Source organism: Ammospiza nelsoni, chromosome 5 (genome assembly GCF_027579445.1).
Source record: "Ammospiza nelsoni isolate bAmmNel1 chromosome 5, bAmmNel1.pri, whole genome shotgun sequence".
Lineage (NCBI taxonomy): Eukaryota > Metazoa > Chordata > Aves > Passeriformes > Passerellidae > Ammospiza > Ammospiza nelsoni.
In genome coordinates, this window is record NC_080637.1 from 4,650,323 (window position 1) to 4,662,187 (window position 11,865).

Sequence of the window (11,865 nt, forward strand, 5' to 3'; positions counted from 1 at the left end):
TCCTTCTGTCTATCTGTCAGTTAATCTATCTACTTATTTTGATGTCTGTCATCAGAATAACATCTGTTAGGGTGTTTTAACTGTGCTGGCAAAGGACACGTTACAATTCCCTTGACAAAATTACAGTTTCATGGAAGTCAGGCCCCAGTTTACCTTGACTGAAATCAAGTGAAAACAGCAGTTGGGCAGCAGGTTTTATTGTCCGGTGGTCAGAGTCTGGAGATGGACTATAGGCCTAGAACCTAGCCCATGGTCTGCTGTGGGGTTGTCTCCTTGTAATCTCTCTTTCGCCCTCATAAAGTTTTCCTTAATTTCTTTTTTCTCATTTCTGCACTCTCCAGGCCTTCTGTCAGCAGCATAAAGAGGTTTCTGGTTTTTGTCTGGAAAATTGAGCCATGAGCTCTTTGGTACATGTAGATGTGACACTTAGGGAGGGACAAGGTTTTGTGGGAGTGGCAGTCATTGGACTTGATGATTCTAAAGGTGTTTTTCAACCTGTATGATTCTATGATCCCTAGGTGCTACTGAAAGGAAATTACATGCTGTTTTCCCCCTACTCTGCTCTTACATGTGAAGGGTACCCTCAATTTCTCTTTAAGGGCATCAAGAGTGGAGCTGTCATTTTGCATTTGCATTTGAGTGTGGGTAATTGGTTGTACCCTCTCGTCTCCAGCTATCACATTTTTTATTCCTTATTTATGTTTTGCTTTCTGTCCTGTGAAAGCAAATGAATCTGACCCTTTCTTTTCTCCCCCCATCTCCTGTCTCTTTGTTGTCCCCATGTTTTACTCTCTGTATGTGGTAAAACACATGCTTAGCTTACTTGGATTGTGTTCCCATGTATTAATTTCTACAGCCTGCAGCGAGCCATGAAAACCCATTGAGTAGGGAAATAACAGGAGCTGTGCATTGGCTGGTAAAGGCAGAGGAAGAGTTTCAATGTACACAAGGAAATCGAACCTCTGATTTGCATAAGACTAGGCTGTGCTAATTTGTTGAGTGAATAGATAGATGAGGAAAAAAACATGCCTTAAAGCGTGCAGGGATAGTTACTGCAGAAACCAGTACCCAAAATGGGGCAGATCCAAAAGGGAAGCTGTCAGAACCCACTCCCTGCTGCTGCTGCTGGAGCTGGTCTTGATCAAAGGGTGAATAAAAAGCAAATATTGATCTGCTCCATGAAACCACAGTCCTTGGGTTTGAAAGGCATCAGGGAGCCACCTGGCATGAAAGGATGCTCCAGAAGTGATGGTATACCTAGGGATGTGTGTGGGATTATTCTAAGTTCCTGCAAAACCTGTGTTCATTATTTTTTGTCAGAGTTTGCAAGCCATATAAATCTCCCCAGAGTTTGTCAGAGAGGTTTTGCACAGAGTGAAGCAGATGGGAACATGATCTCATTTCCTTTCCTTTCCCAGTGAAGTGCTTACCACTCTTGCAGACAAAACTTAAATTTCTCAAGGGAAATGAAATCAATGGAAGTCTCTAGGACTTTCCCTCTTTGTTACCTATGAAAGAGACAGACTTTAGGTCTGTACTCAAGAAACATGATCATGTTCAGCAGTGGACAGAGAGAGACTTGATATTAGCCGTCTTGTGAATGTATACACACTTGTGAGCTATATAAGAGTGCATTTATATGTGTATGTGTATAAGTGTGTGTATAATATATATATAAATCCAGCTGAGTAGGTTTTCCATGTCAAATGAATACCTGGGATTCCCAGGATCAGACAGTTTGATGAAACATACTTTTGCTAATCATTTGCTATTTTCTCCATCAATTTTATTTATTTAACTAACAATAAAGAGTGATCTCGGAGCAAGAAAGAAAATAATCATTTCTCGATGCGAAAAAGCTCTAAAATAATAAATGCCAAGAGCTCGCTGAGATGAAAGTCCTGAGGTGGTTATTCTGGAGGAAGGGAAGCTGCTTTGTGGAAGTGCAATAATATTTTCCTTGCCTTAAGACTATGAAGGCTTTTCTGTTCAAGCTTTCCCCTGGAGCTTTCGCAGGATACGGCCGTGTTATTGCACCTTTGATAGCGCACAGCCGGGCGATAGCTGCACTAGCAGGTGTGTTAGGGGTTGTAACAAAACTTTACAGTCAGGGCTTGTTTTCAGGAATCCGTTTGATTATGTCTTTAATTATGTTTGATTTATGTACGGCGAGGTGGCAAGAGACCGCAGCGAACCTGCAGCAAACCTGTCCCTGTAGATGAGGTCCTGGGTGGCTCAGGAGCCCTGCAGTGTTTCCAGCTGGAGGTTATGTGAGCCCCCCAGGTTGCTGAGCTGGGTATCTATGGAGGCAGTCACCTTTTCTGCCTGCATGTGGCTTGCTGCTGGCTGAAAACAGTGGTCATGGTCCTCCCAATCTGAACAACTTCAGATGCAGGTGGTACAGGGACCACCTGACCTCTCTCTCTGTAGAGAGCAGAATGGAAGAAAGTATAATATTTTCCTGAAAAAAAAAAAAAAAGAATTTTTAAAAATATTATTTTCCTGAAAAAAATATAAAAATAAAATTTCATGGGAAGGACCTTCACGGGTGAGGGAAATGAATCCTTCATTCCTTGAGGTGTCCGAAGACAGGTTCAGCTCTTCTCTCTACAGGTTGGTATTTGTCAGTGCTTCTCAAAATCTCCTCTTTCAGTGATTAATACACTCAGCACTAGAAATAATTTCTCTTGTCTTGTCTGATGGCTCCCAGGAAAAACAGACTACTTAATAGTATCCCTAAACCACCAATTACTTATTAGTTACATGGCAATCCCAGGAGATCACAAGTTGCCCCTTGGGCAAGCCATTACCCGTTATGGAAAATAGTGATCTGACTTTTGGATAACTGAAAAGGGGAGGATTATACGCAAGGAGCTTGATTTGTCAGGGAACTGCCAACCATTTCATAGCTGGGAATCACAGAGAAGGTATCTTCTTTGCTGGCAAACCACAAGGGAAAAATATGCAGCTATCCAAGGGGTTCATGACCCTGGGTACATCGCTGGGGTTGCTGCTTTTCCACTGGGCATTAACCTACCCTATAGAATATCTAATGAGACCAGTGAGATATGAACTCTGAATGTGAATGTCAAGATCCAAGTGAGGACTTGGATCTTCAATTGGAAGAACTAAAAAACCTTGCTATGTTAACAGGTCTATGGGTTCTGCTTATGACTCTTCATAATAATTTTCCAAATTCATTAGCTATGCACAAAAAGCTAACAGGTATCTTTGCCCTTGCAAACCCATTATATCCATGAGACACAAGTGTCTGTTTTATAAGTGACTTTCGACAGGGTCACATTCTGTATATCTTCTCTGCCCAGCAGTTTCCAAGGAGAGGAGATCTGTCCATTTGTTTTTCTCCTGGATGTAGTGGTGTGTAATGTCCTTCCCATGATGTGAACATGTGCAGTGGGAAAATGTAAATTGACTGATTTTGGTATATTGATATTCTGTTGACAGTCTTTGGGATTCTTCAAAACAATTCCATAATTAACTACTGCACTAATGAACACTATAGGGCTTGGTAGATTTGTAACCCCTTTTGTAGCATGTTCTCCAAGATTGCCTTCCAGTCCCTAGGAAAATCCTACATGTTTCTGAATAGGAACCTGTGTCTCTGCATGGTCTGCTTCTGATTGACGTAGGTCTCCCTCAGGGACCTTGAATCTGATTAAACTATTCCTTCACTGGATTTTCTGTACACCATTCCCCTTTTAAAGGGAATAGTTTATTCTGCTTTGTGTGCTCCTGCTCTTCTTTTCTCAGTCTTCCTTTCCTCAGGAAGATTCTAGCAGGAAAGCTACTACTGAACTTACTGTGCAATCTAAGTGGCTGCATATTTAGGTGAGTGTTTGGAGTAGGAATGTTGGGGGGTTAATTAGCTTCGTCAATGAATACCTGTCTCAGGACTTTGTTGCAAATCTGTATCCGTGGTCGATGAATGTGCAGGGGGCAATGAGTTCATATGGCTCTGGCATCCACCTACTCCATGCCATACACCCTAGGAAGCCTCAGTGTGTGAAATGCCAAAATATCTGAGATCCTACTGCACCTTTTCTCCAAAAACATTCTGCTGACTCCAGCCTTCCCCAAGCTCTTGCTGCAGCTCCCAGTTTGGCAGAGTCCTGCAAGCCATTTCTTAGGTCCTAATGACTGCACAGCCCTCATTTTGAAGGCTCCTCAGTGTTTGCTTTGGGTATGCCAAAAAGAGAGGGCGCGGTGCAGGTTTTGGTGAGTTGGCACCCTCTGACTTGAGTCAGTATTTTCAAGCCCTCATTTCTGCAGATGGTGGAACCTGGAGCGCTGGCTCTGCTCATGGTCTTTTTTCTCCTTCCTCTCTTCCTTCAGGAGGCTAGCATGAGGGCAGAGCATGCTGGTGGGAGCCTTTGGGACAGTGATATGAATCAGGAAAAGGAAACAACACCCATGTGGCAAGAACAAAGTGCACCTCACAGCACTGGGATGGCCACTGGGCCTTGCAAGGCCCTCATCTCTGAGAGGACACTGGGGGTTTGAGGTGTTCCACTTGGCTGGTCCCCACTTTGCAAGCCATGATTACTGCCTACACCTGTGTGGGGTTATCTTTGGAAATTCACGATGTGAAACCAGCAGCGCTGAGAGGATACAGTGTCACAGCTATATATTATAATAACTCATGATGGAACCTTTGCTGTGAGGTCTTAGGGACAGCAGAGCAGTTATTATGGAAAAGTGGGGACTGTATCATATACAGTATTTAAGGCCAAGGATGTATTAATCCCACCTTGTTGGAATGCCTTACTCTACCTGCCTTTTCCTTCTTTGTAACATTTCCTCACCTGAGATCACCCAGCTCCTGGTGACAACAGATGAGGAGGCCATGAAGCCTCTGACCAAGATGGGATCCTTCCACCTGCCCTGCCTCTGCCACACACCACAAAGAGCCTGCTGTTAGCTCACAGCCATTTCCCCCACTCCTGAGTTTTTAATACTGAAGTAAACATGCTGCAGCTACAGGACGGGTGGTATGCAGACACCGGGCCAGGGCTGGCTTCCACCATGGTGGTAGGAGCGGGAATTCCACTGCAGGCTAAGGGGAAGGGAGAGCCCTCCAAGCTAATGTGATGTGGGAGGTCTAATTCCTACCATCACAGGCCTGATTTGTAGGCAACAGATTATTTCATTGGCTTTCACGATGGTTTTTATATCTTAGGATTTTTTTTTCAGTGTTTTTTTTTCTTTTTACATGAAAGCAGGAGTGTGTGGATTTTGCAGGTAAATTATAATGAAAGCTGATGGGTGCTTGTGTAGGCTTGTAGAGGGTTTGTGCACAGAAAGCAAGCAGGGGCTGGAGGGAATAGCTGAGTGCCCAGGGAAGGTTTAATTAGCATATAGTGAAAAATCTAAAGGCTGCACCGAGCCCCAGTTTGGTGAAAGACAAAAACTCACTGTTCTCAGAACATACCTCAGCAGCAAGCTCTGTCGCACCTGATGCAATGCTTCCCTCTTGGGCCACCCACCTCCAAGACATGATTATGCAGTGAGAAAGGAGCAGCACTTTGCACTTTCTGTTATCATGGTCCTTCTTAATTATACATGCGTAAGTGTTCAGACATGGCCACAATGAGCATGGTACACATCCAGGGGAAGTGAGATTCATCTGAGAATCTCCTACTGCTTGGCAAGCATTTATTAACTCAGCCTCCCAACGCTCCCATGAGGAAAAATGTGTCGAAACCCATTTTCAGTACTAATTTAAAAAAACAACAAACTTAAGCAAGCAAAGTGATTTGCTCAAAGCCAAAGAGCAGGTTGGTGTGAAAGCACTTGCCTTAAAAATCCAGAATAAGGGATTTTTGCCCTTTGTCTCTTCAAATGAGGCTGTGTTCCCACGTTGCTTTGTGTTTCTACAGAAACTACAACAGGGGGGTCCCGGTTCGTGACTCAGGGGCTTGGTTCCAATCCAGAGAGCCATGTTTCCATGATTACTCCTGCTTTATGTAAAATGGCCCTTGTACAGGCTCATCTTGCTGAGCTTTTTGGCGCTGTTCCTGGGCCTGACTGCTACCATAGGGTAGGACTACAGGATCACATTTCCATTTTGTAAGGAGACACGCTTTCTCAGGATGCTTGGAAGCCTGCTTAATTTCAATAAGAATTCTGTTTGAAATAGAGATGCAAGCCTAGATCTAGTGAATTATTATTATTATTATTATTATTATTATTATTATTATTATTATTATTATTATTATTATTAATAATAATTGCAGTAGAGTGTCAAATTCCTAACCAGCAATCAGACCTCTTGTGCTAGGAAACAATTGTCCTTCACGATTTCAGGTCTGGATCCACCAGTGCTTAACTTCTAATTATGTGCTAACACATGTGACTTTTATTGGGAAGCCATAAAATGGGAGCAAAACTGGCTTTGCAGACCTTGGCTGACATCTTTGCAGTGCAACACCCTTCCTTGGCATCCCAGGAAAAGCTGTTCTCCATGCAAGGAGAAGCTCCCCATGTGAGAGCTGGCCATCCCGTGCGTGCCTCATTTTGCAGGATCAAGGCTTCCATTAATGACAAGGCTTGACAGTGGGGTGAGACCTACAAAGACAGGGGGAAGGAGGTGTCGAGGGTGCCTTGTGATTATGTGGTTGGCATGTGCTTCTCCACCATGCAAGGAAAAGGGAAAGAAAACCAGCTAGACTACAACAGGCATTGTTGTGCGGCATCCAGACTGCAGCCTCAGTCATGGCCTCACTTGGAAACCCCTGCAAAGTTTTATTAACATCTGGTCCTCCACGAACAGTGATATTTTATGCGCAGAAACTCAGTTTCACCTCTGTCTTCCACCCAATTCTTTTTTGTGTGTATGCTGATTCTGTCCTTTTTCTTTGTCTTTTTTTGGTGGTTGCCTAGTAGCTCACAGTTGCATTCTGCCTTATCAGATTGTGCCTAGTTACAATCTCTCTCTGTGTGCCGAGGGCAACCCACCATAAGAGCATATGGAATATTTTAGTGCGCATTGTTGTTTTTTTTTTTCTCCTCCTGTTTTTTTTCTAAATTTTTAAATAGATTTCAGTTTTGTTCCCAGCATAGTTTTGTTGCCATTAAGATTATCTTCTGTCTCTGATAAAAGCTGAAATCCACAGCCTGGGAGCTATCAAAAGAATCAGGTGAACTGAGGAAGGGCGGGAGGGTTTGATGACTTTGGGGCTCTCTTCAGCTTAGAAAACCCCAACCCCCAAACCCCTGCATTCTGAGCAGAATTAAACTCTTCTTCCTTCTGACATCTGATGGAAAAAACTGTGTTTAGTTCATGTAACACACAAACTGCCTTTCCAAGGTGCCGAGAGTAGAGAAAGCCTCCAAAACACGGCCTCTGAAACTCAGGCTGTGCCATAGGTACAACAAAAAACCACACATGCAGCGTGCTCTTCCAGTTTTGTTTTGCCATGCTGGCTTTGCTGGATGGGACAAAAAGGGAAAGTCAACGACACCTCCAGACTCTTCCCTGAGCAGTGACAAAGGAAAACACGCTGCTTTTGGCACAGCGTGACGCACAGATAAACGAGGGCTGCTGGGCCGACTGTCGCTGGGCTCTTGGCAAAGTCTGGTCTTCCATGTGGGTGCAGAGCAGTGTTTCACACCTGGGGTGTGATCAAGGGGGAGTTGGTCATGTTGCTTTCCCTAAGCTTCCTTTCTGATGGAAATTTGGCTCATGAGACGATGCTGTGTGGCGGGATGTGTGTACATGTCTGTGTGTCTGTCTGCCTGGTAACTTCGGAAGCCATTAACCAAATTCAATCACATTTGACAGCAGGACTGTAGATTTGAAGATATGCAGCTCCTGTAAGCTGCTGGAAAACAGTACAGGACTGGAGCTGGAGATTTTGTTGAAAGAAAGACAACAATGTTAGGTCCACCCTTGTTAGACATTAAAGAATCCATACAGGAAGGATGTTTTGAATGCCCTACCTGTAGAAACAGCTTTAATTCGTTAATGCGCTATCAGATATGACAGAAATCACTGCCTGCTTCTGTTTTTTCTGTGGCACCTAGTAAGTCATAAACACATGCATAAGTTTTCTTTCTTTTTTCATGTCTTCGTCTCTTCTCTTCTCTTCTCTTCTCTTCTCTTCTCTTCTCTTCTCTTCTCTTCTCTTCTCTTCTCTTCTCTTCTCTTTCTCTCTTCTCTTTTCTTTCTTTCTTTCTTTTTTATATTCTTTCTTTCTTTCTTTCTTTCTTTCTTTCTTTCTTTCTTTCTTTCTTTCTTTCTTTCTTTCTTTCTTTCTTTCTTTCTTTCTTTCTTTCTTTCTTTCTTTCTTTCTTTCTTTCTTTCTTTCTTTCTTTCTTTCTTTCTTTCTTTCTTTCTTTCTTTCTTTCTTTCTTTCTTTCTTTCTTTCTTTCTTTCTTTCTTTCTTTCTTTCTTTCTTTCTTTCTTTCTTTCTTTCTTTCTTTCTTTCTTTCTTTCTTTCTTTCTTTCTTTCTTTCTTTCTTTCTTTCTTTCTTTCTTTCTTTCTTTCTTTCTTTCTTTCTTTCTTTCTTTCTTTCTTTCTTTCTTTCTTTCTTTCTTTCTTTCTTTCTTTCTTTCTTTCTTTCTTTCTTTCTTTCTTTCTTTCTTTCTCTGCCTCCCTTTCTCTTAATATCTCCCGTTCTCTCTTTTTTCCACTAATAAGGGGCTTCCTGCTGCAACCTTAGTGATACCTTCTTAGAAGTCAACCAACCAGCAGATAAAAATCACTTGGACACAAGCTCCATGAGACCTCCTGTCCACCTACTATTTTTTCGCTCTTCTAATGCTTGGAAAGGGAGTTCCAGAAGGTGTAAGAAACACTTATTAGCTTATTATTTGAGGTAAATCTAATCAGCAGATGATCTGTCATAATGACATTTCTCCGAAAAGAAGAGGAGAAAAAGCCTGGGGACATGGCAGTGATGAGTTTCCCACCCAAGACAAGCCAAGGGGATCCCTATTGGGTCAGAGTGTGACTGATCACCGTGGCTGTACCCTGTCACATATCTTGCAAGGAAGCTCACATCTCCTTGTGGGTAGGTTAGTACTGTTTCTCATTATTAATATGGCTCTGTAGGTGTGCCAGGCCCTTTCCAGACTAATTAAACAAAAGGTCTCTGCCCCAAGGAACTAACCCAGCAAAGGATGACAATAAACAACAAGAGGAAGAGGGTTACGCAAGTGAAAGATCGTGAGATACATCTCATGTTGTACCAGTATGTTGGGCCAAATCCTCAAGTAATTACATAAAGCCCAATTTTGCCAAGTTGTTCATTGTTAAGTTGCTCCACCCTCATGTAAGAAACCCCACTGAATTCACTTAATGAGAAAAAAAATCCAGAGCTGTACAGAGAGGGGAATGATCACACCTGCAGCCCAAGAAAGTGGATCTGGTTGTGGGGAAAGGTTTATCAGGAGATAAAGAGTACAACTCAGCTTTAAGGTGTTATCTGGAATGATACATGGATATTTAGTTTCATTAAGCACTGCAACAAGGTGGAACGATGCACTCGCATTCCCTTGAAATTATTTTCAGATTCAGTCATTATGATTGGATGTTATAAAGCACTTAGGAATCAATGGGAGACAAGTGTCCCTGAGAATCTAGCTTCGCATCTTTAAAACTGAATCTTCTGCATCAGCTATCAATTCCCATCTCTCTCTCAGAAAGACGTTGTCTGAGAGGTTCCCTCCTTCCTGAAGCCACAATGACTCACACTTACAGTTGACATTCAAGGAACAAAGAAGTCTTCAGCATCTATCTTGATGTTCATTTGGGCCAAGATGGCAAGTCCCAATCTGCTTTGCTTTGAGCTTGGAGAAAGAGGGGCTGATGCTATAAAGATCAAAGCAGGTCCAGACTCCCCTGACGTTATTCTGCTTAAATGAAAGGTTTGGGGATAATTCCCAGCTATTTTCAGGACTCACACTTTCAGCTGTGAGTCTTGGTCTTTCAAGGAAGCAAATGCTCCTGCACCAAAGGAATCTAGGTCTATGGCAAATAACAGCTCTGGTGTTGGGAGATTTTTTTTTTCCACTGGATCCAGGCCATAGACAGCTGAAATACAATTCCGAGAAGTGGGCAAACAACTGCAGGGAGGGAATAGTTGGGAGTGGGACCGTGTTCAGGTACGTAGGTTGAAGGCAAAGGAAGCTTTGTGTATGTTGGCTCTGAAACCATGTGAGGTAGAGGGTGGTACAGAGAAAAACTCAGACGGTAGCTCACCTCCCTCTCCCCCAGGGGCAAATGCCTTATTTTCAGTTAGGAATGGATACATAATAAAGGAGCCAGCTCTGTTGCCGTCATGATGCAGAACCTGGCAGTGCCTGTTTCAGAATGCTGGCTTAAGCATAAACAATACCACATGAGAACAGGGAGAATGATGATGGACCCAAAATTTGCTAAACTACTTGCAGAGCACACATTTTGCCTGTGCTCTGGCGACCAGGGCTCTCACAGAGCTTCCTGAGGCCCATGTGCTCCCAGGGGACTTTCTGCCCTCAATGAGCAGGATGCTGAGACTCTGTTGTCCCCTTTTGGACAAGGTTGGCTCAGAGAAGAAGGGACAGGACATCAGGGATCCTATGAAGAAGCTGATGTGGTACTCTGTAAACACTAGGGCCTTGCATTTGTCAGTCCACTTGTCCCAGCTCGTGACCAACGCTGCCCAGCCAATCCAGCCCTGACAGGGTATGGATATGCATCCCAGGAAGCACAGATGGATGTCTGCTCAGCACCATCAGGCACTTGAGTTACCCCAGGCTCCTGCTTGTGCTGCCTGCCAGGAATGAAATAACCCGGCGGCTCAGGCAGGGGACTCGGGAGGGAAACTGATACAGAACAGTTAACACAACACCAGTCCTTTACACCGAGGATGAGCCACTCACTTCTGAGCAACATAAGAAATCCACTCCAGCTGAAAAGCATATGTTTCTTTTCTCTTTACAGCAAAGCTCCCATTTCAGGCACAGGTATTATTTGTTTCTCGAAATCCCCTTTCCTTGTGTCCGCTTCCCTGACCTGATCATCTGAGAGCCCTGAGAGTGGTAGTTATCCCTTTCTACTATTGTTTGCTGTCAAGACCAGTTTGGAAGTGCTGTGTGCATGTGTGTTTGCCTTGTTTCTCTTGCTGGTTGTTGTTGGGTTATTTTTTCCTTTTCTTTTCTCTGGGCTTAGATGTACACAAATACAACAAAGAAATCAGAAGCGGGGAGGACTGTGGCATGCAAATCTGTCAGTGTGCTATTCCATTAGTGTATTGTTACAAGTGAAACACCAGCAGCCTGGCGAGAAAAAGGAAGTGCCAGGTGCTAAAAGGACAACCAGGCAGTTTTTGGTGTAGCACACCAGACAGGTTTTTCTGTCTTCAAGAAGTTTACTTGTTCTTTCTCACATACAGATGAGTAAAACTGGAGGGCATCTCTTGATTCTCCAATTTGTATCTCTTCTCTCTTTTAAACTCTTCCATGAGCTGAAAATGGTTCATGTGGAAGGAAGTTTTTGATCTCCTTGCACTAACTGGAAGTTGTTCAGGTCTTTCACCCTAGTCTTCCTTCAACCAGTGTGTATTTATTTAGTTTCACTTTATGCCATTTGTTGTGCTCATGCTGTCTTTTAGTTTAAATAGATAATTTTTTCTCCCTATTTGCTCTCCTGATTTATTTATATATAAATCAGCACTGTTGTCCCAGTCCTTGCTTTGTTCAGCTAAACAAGCCAAGGTGCATTTACCTTTTCTATGCCATGGGTTCACCATTTCCTGACACATCTCGGTGCTGTAGCTTTGAAATGTGAGATCACCTCTCCTAAATACAGGTAACTAGGATCTGTTTTGTTGCTTTGGAGGTTGTCCTGTGTTTTGTTGCTT